General features: G+C 41.5%; 1 long non-coding RNA gene across 1 annotated transcript in view; it reads right to left on the bottom strand.

The window, feature by feature from the left end:
• Positions 1-3,546: 3,546 nt before the first annotated feature.
• The window catches only part of LOC120400678, a 66,477-nt gene continuing 60,444 nt past the window's right edge, over positions 3,547-9,579 (bottom strand). The window contains exon 4 of the long non-coding RNA XR_005595971.1: positions 3,547-4,004. This is a non-coding gene — a long non-coding RNA (uncharacterized LOC120400678). The remainder of the gene's footprint in view (positions 4,005-9,579) is intronic.

The raw sequence follows: 9,579 nt of genomic DNA, 5'->3' as shown, positions 1-9,579 counted from the left end.
GCATCCTTAGAGTAAAAATGTCTTTTATAAACAGCAGAATTGTAACAGCTTCTCCCTGTGGCATCTTTACAGAACTATTTTTCAAATGCTTTTTTTTTCATGTAGACATTACTGTAAAACTAGTTATTTTCCCCATAAATGTTTTTTCTTTTTTTAATTATTTGCATGGGCTATGCTAGAGGAAAAGGAAATGGTGCAGATGCTTTGACCATAAAAGTATTTGATTCAACAATATTTTGAAAGGATGTCAAAAGCATTCACATAATTTGTACTGAACTATTTCTGCAATTTTTTCTTGGCATGGAATTTATCAATGGTTTTGCATTTTCTTATTTACCATTTCTAATTTGTGTGTAATATAGCCAGGGTTCAGATAGTGATCTGCCAAGGGCTATCTGACTGTATTCTTACAAACTTATAGGACATAAGTCCCCGCCAAAATGTGTATTTACACACTTCCCTATTTAAATAGGATTAATATCAATCAGGCTTCAAGAAAAAGTAAACTCTGTAGTCCCATCACAGAACGCTCAATATAGAGAATAATTAGCACACAAAAGAGCAAGGTGGCGGGAATAGTTTTATGTGTATTAGAAATCACTCAGCAATTACAGCACCATCATATTTTGCAAGCAGTAATACAGCATCTGGATTTGACAAAGATTCAGAAATGAGACAGCCGGCAAATTACCTGCAGTGAGCCACAGACCCTCCTATAATATCTGCCTACCTGGGAAACACTCCAGATATCAGCATGTTCATGTCACTCATGAGTGCTGTATAAAAGTAACAGAGCCAACTGATCTGTATTTTAAATGTTGCACATCATTTCATTCAAAGGAGACGGCATCCTTCCTGACAACATAAAAGATAGTGGAAACCACAAGTGGCATAGGAAACAAAAGCCTTCCAGCCTGTGCCTCAATGATCACTTTTTATACATTATTCAGTGTAAAGCCCCCAATATTTAAAGATTATTTCTTTAGAGCCCTTAAAAGTACCAAGGGAATTCCTGCTCCCTCCCTATCTCCATCACTGTGGAGATTAGGGTGATCAGACAGCAAGTGTGAAAAATTGGGACGGGGGTTGGGGGTAATAGGTGCCTATACAAGACAAAGCCCCAAATATCGGGACTGTCCCTATAAAATCAGGACATCTGGTCACCCTAGTGGAGATACGATGGAGCACATTAAGTGTAAAAGCTACATAATGCTATTGAAGAAGAGAAAGTGGGTGAGAAACTAATGGAAAGGAATTGTAAAATGGAGAGGAAAATTAGAGAGAGAGAGAGAGAGAGAGAGAGAGAGGTGAGTGTGAAAACACTGGTGAGCTAATTAAATATAAGGAGAAAAAAAATAATTTGCCAAGTGCTTGAGTTTCCTCTTTAAGGCCCCAGTTTAGAAAAGCATTTAAAAAACTCATGCTTAGGTCCATCCCATTTCAGCAAAGCACTTTAAGTACATGTTTAAATTTAAGCATGACATCAACAGTGCACTTGCCTGAAATTAAACAGGTGCTGAATTATTTCAAATACAGGCCAAAAAGAGAACATGGCAAACACAGCTATTGAAGCTGCTCTCATTTCTTAACTGTACTCATCTCAGACATCACAAAGTTATCACCCTCTTGTCTTACATCAGTCAACAGTAACCACTATGTTAAGTATCAGAGGGGTAGCCATATTAGTCTGGATCTGTTAAAAGTGACAAAGTCCTGTGGCACCTTACAGACTAACACAAGTATTGGAGCATAAGCTTTCATGGGTGAATACCCACATTAGGGCTTTGTCTACACTACAGATTTGTTGACACTCAAAAAGCGCTATAATAAAAATCAGTATTGCATGTTCACACTCACTCCCTGTGTCAGCAGAGGCATTAGCATCGACAGTGTAAGCAGTGCATTGTGGGTACCTATCCCACAGTCCAGCTAGACACCTTCTGCCACTAGGGCTTGTGGGAAGCCAGAGTGGATCACGGTGCATCTTGGGACCAGGCTCAATGTCCCATGATGCATTGCTTTCTGCCCCAGCATTCCATCAGCTTTTGGCTTTCTTTCACTGCATTTTTCAATGACTTTTCTTTGCTGTGCACCCCGACATCTCTGTGATATGGGATGGATCTCGCACTGCTCTCCTGTGCTCTGTTAACTGTAATGAAGACATTGCAGATGGCAATGCAGTTAATCGCAAAGTTCCTAACTGAAGAAGACTCCCAGTTGCCTAACATGATGTGATATAGATAGGAGCAACTTTAGATTGTTTTTGGCATTCACAGAACAGCTGCAGAGGGTGGATCATTGCTTTTGGGCTCAGGAAACAAGCACTGAATGGTGGGATCATATCATCATGCAGGTGTGGGATGATGAGCAGTAGCTATACAACTTTCAGATTCAGAAAGCCACCTTCCTGGAATTGTATGTGGCGCTCACCCCAGCACTGTGGTGCAAGGACACCACAATGAAAGCTGCCCTCTTGGTAGAGAAGAGTATGGCAATCGCTGTGTGGAAGCTGGTGACTCCACACTGCCACTCGTCAGTCGCAAATCAATTTGGAGTCAGGAAGTTGACTATTCGGGCTGCACTAATGCAAGTGTGCAGGGCAATTAATCACACCCTTCTATGAAGGACCATAACTCTGGGAAATGTATGTGAAATAGTAGACTGCTTTGCAGAAATGGGTTTCCCTAACTATGGAGGGGTGATAGATGACACACATATTCCAGTTTTGGCATCAGACCACCATGTGACAGAGTACATCAGTAGGAAGGGGTACTTCTCCATGGTGCCACAGGCACTTGTGGATCACTGTGGGTGTTTCACTGACATCAACCCAGGTGGTCCAGAAAGGTGCATGATGCATGCATCTTCAAGAACACCAGCCTGTATAGAAAGCTACAAGTGGGGACTTTCTTTCCATACCAGAAGATTACAGTGAGATGTTGAAATGCAAATAGTGATCCTGGGAGACCCAGTGTACCCCTTGCAGCCGTGGCTCATGAAACCTTACACAGGAAACCTGGACAGCAGTAAGGAGCAGTTCAGCAACAGGCTGAGTAGGTGCCGGATGACAGTGGAATGTGCCTTTGGCAGATTGAAGGCATGCTGGCGATGCCTTTATGGCAGGTGAGACCTCAATGAGGATAATATTCCCACAGTCATAGTCATGTGTTGTACACCGCATAATCTTTGTGAAGCTAAGGGGAAAGGTTTGCTTAGAGGTGCTCTGATTTTAAGCAGCCAGATACCAGGGCTATCAGAGGGGCCCAGAGAGGGGCAATTCAAATCAGAGAGGCTTTGAGGCAACACTTTGAAAGTGAGAATCAGTAATGTATATCTCTGTGATTGGTGCTGCAATGTTACATCCTAGGAAGCAACGGTGACATCTGGGGCTTTACATTCCAGTACGCAAATGATTAAACTGCCTGTGTAGGTATTGGTAATGCCTGCTATCTCAATTTGTAGGAAACAAATAAAGATGAGTTACCATTCAAAAACTTTGCTTTTATTGCACAAGAAACAATACCAACACACACAAAGATGCTTGGCAGGAGAGGAGGGACCAGGGAAGGGCAGACTTTCAGAGCTGTGTGTAGGTCTAGCTATCATTTTGAAAGTTGTCCGAGGAGCTAGAGTGAAGGGGAAACCGAGACGTCCCGGAAAGCGGAAAGGACTGTGTGGGCAGAGTTTGGGGGGACATGGAGAAGAGTTCTGAATGTGCTGTAGGGGAGGGTGGGCACGCATCTGCTCAGTCTGCAGCATTATTAAGAACTCCAGCATCTGTGTTTGCTCCACCATGACTTTAATCATCCACTCAGTAGCGTCTTATTCCTGATTTTCTTTTCTGTACTGCCTTTTGGCTTCCTTCCTCTCCTTGCATTCTCTTTTCTCTGTATTGGAAAAGTGCAGTATCTCCCAGAATGTGTCTTCTTTGCTCCATCTTGGATGCTTTATTATCTGATGGGGATGCTCGGCTGGTGTTTGTGGGGTGTTCCTGAAGGCCACATCTGGCGAAGCAGAAGAAAATGCACAGAAGCATGATTCTTAAATTCACATGCTGCATTGAAACATTTCAGTCAAATACACCTCTGGTAACATAACAATCACTTTTTCACCGACCTTGGAAAGCACACATCTCTGCGAACACTCAAAGCAGAGTGAGTGTTGCCTGGAGGAGTGGGGGTGCGCGCTAAATGGAGAAAAGAGCACTTTGCAAAGGTTGTAGTACAGCCAACTAGCGAAAAAATTCTAAAATTCTCCCACACTTTTCCACAGGCAGGGGTCATTGTAGCAGATACCTCACTGCTGAGGGTAAGCACGGAAACAAGGGTGCATCTACTACATGCTTGTGCCTTCACCCTGGAACCTATGCTACTCGCTTGTGCACCACTTTGTTTCTGCCAAATTGATTGCCAAATGGCGCAGGAAAATTTCCTACAATGGGGCAAGGAACAAAGCAGCTCCGCCAAGGAATCTTCAGCAGAAGATTACCGAGTACCTCCAGGAAACTTTCCTAGAGATCTCTCTGGAGGAATCCTGTGAGACCTCAGCGTACATCAACACCCTGTTCCACCTACTCATTAGCTGCACAAGGAAATGTCCAACACACAGAAATACAGCCAGCCTTGTACATTTCTATACCCTGAATGCACCTCCGCACTACACAAACCACAGCCACTTACCAAATGTCTCCTCTCCTGCCTCTTGCTCCCTGGAGAGCAACTGCTGAGAATGGCTAGACACCTCCGCAGTGGTGAACAGTCCCTGTCTGCCTGCCCACCGGGTGACCCTGCCAGGAGCTCCACATTGTCATCTGACTCCACCTCTTCATTGGTGACTTTATCTTTCCACCGCCTCCAGGCCTGCCGAAGTATCCATGGGGCTCTTGGCGGTGGAGTTGGGGTTGCCACTGAGAATAGCATCCATCTCCTTAAAGAACCTTAGGTACAGCACCAGAGTGAGTTTGCCTCCCTCGCCGTATGGTACGCCTGCCTCAGCTCCTTTATCTTTGCTCTGCACTGCTGCATGTCCCAATCATAGCCCTTTTCACCTAAGCCTTGAGAAATCTGCCCGTAAGTATCAAAATTCCTACAGCTTAAGCTGGGACTGCACAGCCTCCTCTCCCCATTTACTGAGTAGATCCAGCAGCTCCACAGTGGTCCAAGTGGGAGAGCGTTTGCTGCGATAACCTGCCATGGTCACCTGGAAAGATGTGATGAGACCTCTCCACACCGAGCAAACAGGAAATGGCATTTCAAAAATTCCCAGGGCTTCTAAAGGGGAGGGGTGAATGGCTGTTTACCTGACTGCAGGGCAGTGGGATTCAAACTGCTGACCAGAGCAGTCACAATGGGCATTGTGGGACACCACCTGAGACCAACCGAAGAGATAAAATCAAGTGTAGTGTCTACACTTGCACATTGTCGACAAAAATTTTGCACAAAAAACTTTATGTCTCTCATTGGGTTGGTTTGATTTTGTCACCAAAACAGGGCATTTCTGCTGTCAGAAGTTGCATTGCAGTGTGTACGCATCCACTGTTTTGTCGACAAAGGCTGCCTTTTAGGGTCAAAACTTTGTAGTGTAGAAAGATATTTTAAAACGTTGCTGTAAAAACAAAGATATTGTGGCAGTGATTAAGAAATGGAAATAAGTTGTATGGACCACAGGAATGTCCGAGAATGCTCATGCAAATATGTAATGCACTCTGGATATAATAATTTGGTATCAGCCACTGGAATTTAAAAAGGTCATTAAGATCGTAAGGGCTTGTCTACACTTGTAGTTGTGCCACTGTAGGGCTTAGTGAAGGTGCTACCTAGGCTGATAGAAGAGCTTCTCTCCTTGGCATAGGTTTCACCTTCCCAAGAGGCAGTAGCTATGTTGACAGGATAAGTGCTCCTGTTGAGCCTTTTCATCCTAACAGGAAGAACCAGGAAAGGCTCAGAATATTAGCTCACTACTCAAACCAACGGGGCAAGAGTATGCTAACAAAAAAATTGGAGACAGACGACGGTTATGTGCTTACTTGTACTGCATGCAATCCCATTGGAGCTAATGTGGTAGTAGGTATGTATTTACTTCAACACAGAATTTTGTCCATTAGCTGAAAGGAAAAATTCATATTAAAAAGAGAAATGGTTTTAAAGTGTTAGGGATAGTGACTGTCACAAAAGGGAATTAAAAGCCCAGTGAAAATGTGTCAAGCTATTTTAGGAGGTAAAGGGGAGAGGGAAGTGTACGTCCATGAGCAGCATCATAAGCAGGGTAGGGGGAAAACATCATAGCAGTTACTGATGGAAAGGCCTAGGACATAAATTTATCCACCTTTGAGGAGCCAGTCCAGTACTCTTCCTTACAATATATATTCTATGCTTTGTGCATTCCACTGTTAATCAGAGATATGTTTTTAAACCAGTACCCTAGATCCAAATCCTCCCCATTTTGAGTGTTTGGAGTCTAGATCCAAATTTGGGGTTTGGACACTTCTCTAATTTTAAATTATTCAAGCAATGGGGTTTATACCAAGTCCCATGGGCAATGACTTCACAGTCTACTGGAACTCACTGTTAGAGAAAGTTTCCTATGTTCAGACTCTATTCTCCTTTGCTCAATTTCATCCCATCACTCTTTGTCAGAATTTTTTATAGCACTCTAAACAATTTTTCTTCCTCCTTGGTCTGTACTTCTTTCAAATACTTGTATACAGTTATCATTCCTCCCCCCAAGTAGTAGTTTGTGAATTGTTTCTCTCTAGGCTTCAAGGACAATAGTAATGTAATTTGTACAGTGTGTGTTGGTGTGTCTGACAGGCCACAGTAAAATAAAGCATGTAAGAAGGTAGCAAGAGATGAAAACAAAAAGGTCAGAGAAAGACACTCCAGGGAGTAGTGTAGCTTTCATAGTCACTGTGAAAAACAAAACACTTAGCTGAATTGCCAGTAATGCTATACACTATTTGAGAGTTTTGAAAGCGCAGCAAAATACAGAAAAATATCCTGTCAACATTTTATACATGGACATTTTCAAGCAAAGACACCTCAAGTTAGATATCTAAATACATAAAGAGGTGCCTCAGTAAGCAGCCTGTTTTGCAGAGGTCCAGAGCACTCTTAGCTCCAGTTAGCATAATGCTGATTTACTGAGGAGGTGACTCTCTTTTATACCAAGCGACAAAGCGCACCTTATAGACTAACAGACGTATTGGAGCATGAGCTTTCGTGGGTGAATACCCACTTCGTCGGATGCATGTAGTGGAAATTTCCAGGGGCAGGTATATATAAGCAAGCATCTGTCTAGAGATAACGAGGTTAGTTCAATCAAGTTATTCTGCATATAGAACTAGATGAAAAAATAGATTAGGGTTATTTTCCAAAACCCAGACTACCTTTTGAGGAGCACAAGAACCAAAACTAGTTAGATTGGTCCCATATCAGGTAGTTATCTATTTGTACTCAAAAGTAATTTGCAGGCATAACAAAATTTGGGGCAGCTGTGTGGGTAAAATGTGTGCCCCCTTAAAGGTGAAATGCACTGAAGCCTGATTGAAAATTTGTCTTAGCTCTTTAGAAGCACCGCTTCTTTCTACAAAAATGGACCAGTGAGCAAGCACATTGAAATTTGTTAGTTCCACCCTTGGCTTTGTTTCATCAAGAATAAAAAAAGAAAAGTTTTATGTTAGCCTCAAAATTGGCACTTGGAACCTGCACCATAATGGCCTCAAACCATTTAAAAACATTTTTTTTAGTAAAAAAAGAAAAAAAGAAAAAAAATTCCCAGGATGCTGATGTTTAAACATAACAAAAGTTCTATATGTTATTCTAAAACACTGTTTGTTCATTAGGGGACAAATTCAAAGCCCACTGAAGTAATGGAAGGGCTACCATTGACTTCAGTTGACACTGCATCAGGTTTCTATTATTCTTGAAATATAGAAGTTCTGCTCAGTACACTGTAATGCTATGTAAAGTCCACTGCTAATAGAAATGAAAGAGATCTAGACCAGTGGTGGGCAACCTGCAGCCCGTCAGGGTAATCTGCTGCGGGAAGTGGTGCGGGCCGCAGGGACATGCCGGCTGCCGCTTCCTGCAGCTCCCATTGGCTGGAAACGGCGAACCGTGGCCACTGGGAGCTGCGAACTGCTGTACAAATGTAAACAAACAGTCTGGAGGCCCACCAGCAGATTGCCCTGACAGGCCGCATGCGGCCCATGGGCCACAGGATGCCCAACACTGGTCTAGACCAGGGGTGCATTCAGAAATATATATTTACTACAGTGTAATACCAATACCTCACTACCATATATATAGTCAAAATATAGTAATTAGTGCAGTAAAGTCAATACAGTCATGCAGGTTTGTTTTTTTTATAAACAAAAACATACTTCTCCAACTATTCTATACAGTAGACATTACAATGTTGATATTTACTATTTGAAATTAATGCAGCATTTTAGGCATTTCCTATACTTAATGGCATTTGCTGCCTGTGCTATGTACTATCCTATATATAGGATTTTTTTATTTTATATATTTGACAAACTATATTCTAACTAAAATGAATAGTGTGCAAGTTGACATCAAATTTGGTTTCATGAGGACAGCAGATGAAGTAAGATTCTATATGATTTATATGAGAGGTGGACCCAACACATAAAATTTGGTCACACTTTAATTCTTTATACATAATTTCTGAAATAAACCTTAACTTAATAACTTATTAATACATGTAATAAGCATGTTACAGACAGGAGTACCATGTACTAGAGATGGATATAAGCACATTGGTAGAAAGTGTTATTAATTATTGTAAGTTAGTAATAAAGCAAACATGTGACCTGTCACTCTCTATAACAACCGATTAATAATTTATTAAAGCATCTATCATTTATTAAAACTTTTAAAACAATACATAAATGGAACTTTAAGATAAATTGTGACCCAAAATATATGTATGGTTGCCTATGCCATAATGTTCACAGAGATGGGATCTTGGCTTTCAGTTATATATCAGAATTGTGGAAAAATATTTCTAGTGAATCCAAAAGGAAAAATGAACATGTCCACCTTTTCAAGTCTAGAATGATATAGCAAAAATGTAGGACTTGATTCACCAATGCACTAGGCCAGCTTCACCCTGGGGTAAATCAAGTTTTTGTGTTAGTCATCACATTGCTGAAGTTGATTATGGAATTTTTCCCCTCTCTGGATGCTCATGAAAAATATTATAGATGTTTTTGTGTTGCATATTCAAGTTTCATTCTGGGTTACTTGGGATTGGTCAATTTCCATTCCAGGGTTCCAGGTTCCCTGACTGGCTAAGCTTATGTAATAAGTTCAATCACTGTGGTCAATTAATGCCATTGTGACTGTTTCTCTGAAGGAAAAGCTGTAATTAAGTTGTTCTCTGCAAACTTGTTAGATGAACCTTTTGCTATCTCCCACTCAAAAAAGTAATTATACATCCTGAGAATTGATGATTATTATTCATATACCTGGGAACAAATGTATTTTTAAGAGTCACTATGGCTTTCCATTGATTTTGATTATTTCCAGTCCTACAAGGGAAATATTGGCAACACAG

Source organism: Mauremys reevesii, linkage group 1 (assembly GCF_016161935.1).
Source record: "Mauremys reevesii isolate NIE-2019 linkage group 1, ASM1616193v1, whole genome shotgun sequence".
Taxonomy (NCBI): Eukaryota; Metazoa; Chordata; order Testudines; family Geoemydidae; genus Mauremys; species Mauremys reevesii.
The sequence above is the reverse complement of the archived record's forward strand: the minus strand, read 5'-3'. Positions and strand labels throughout refer to the sequence as shown.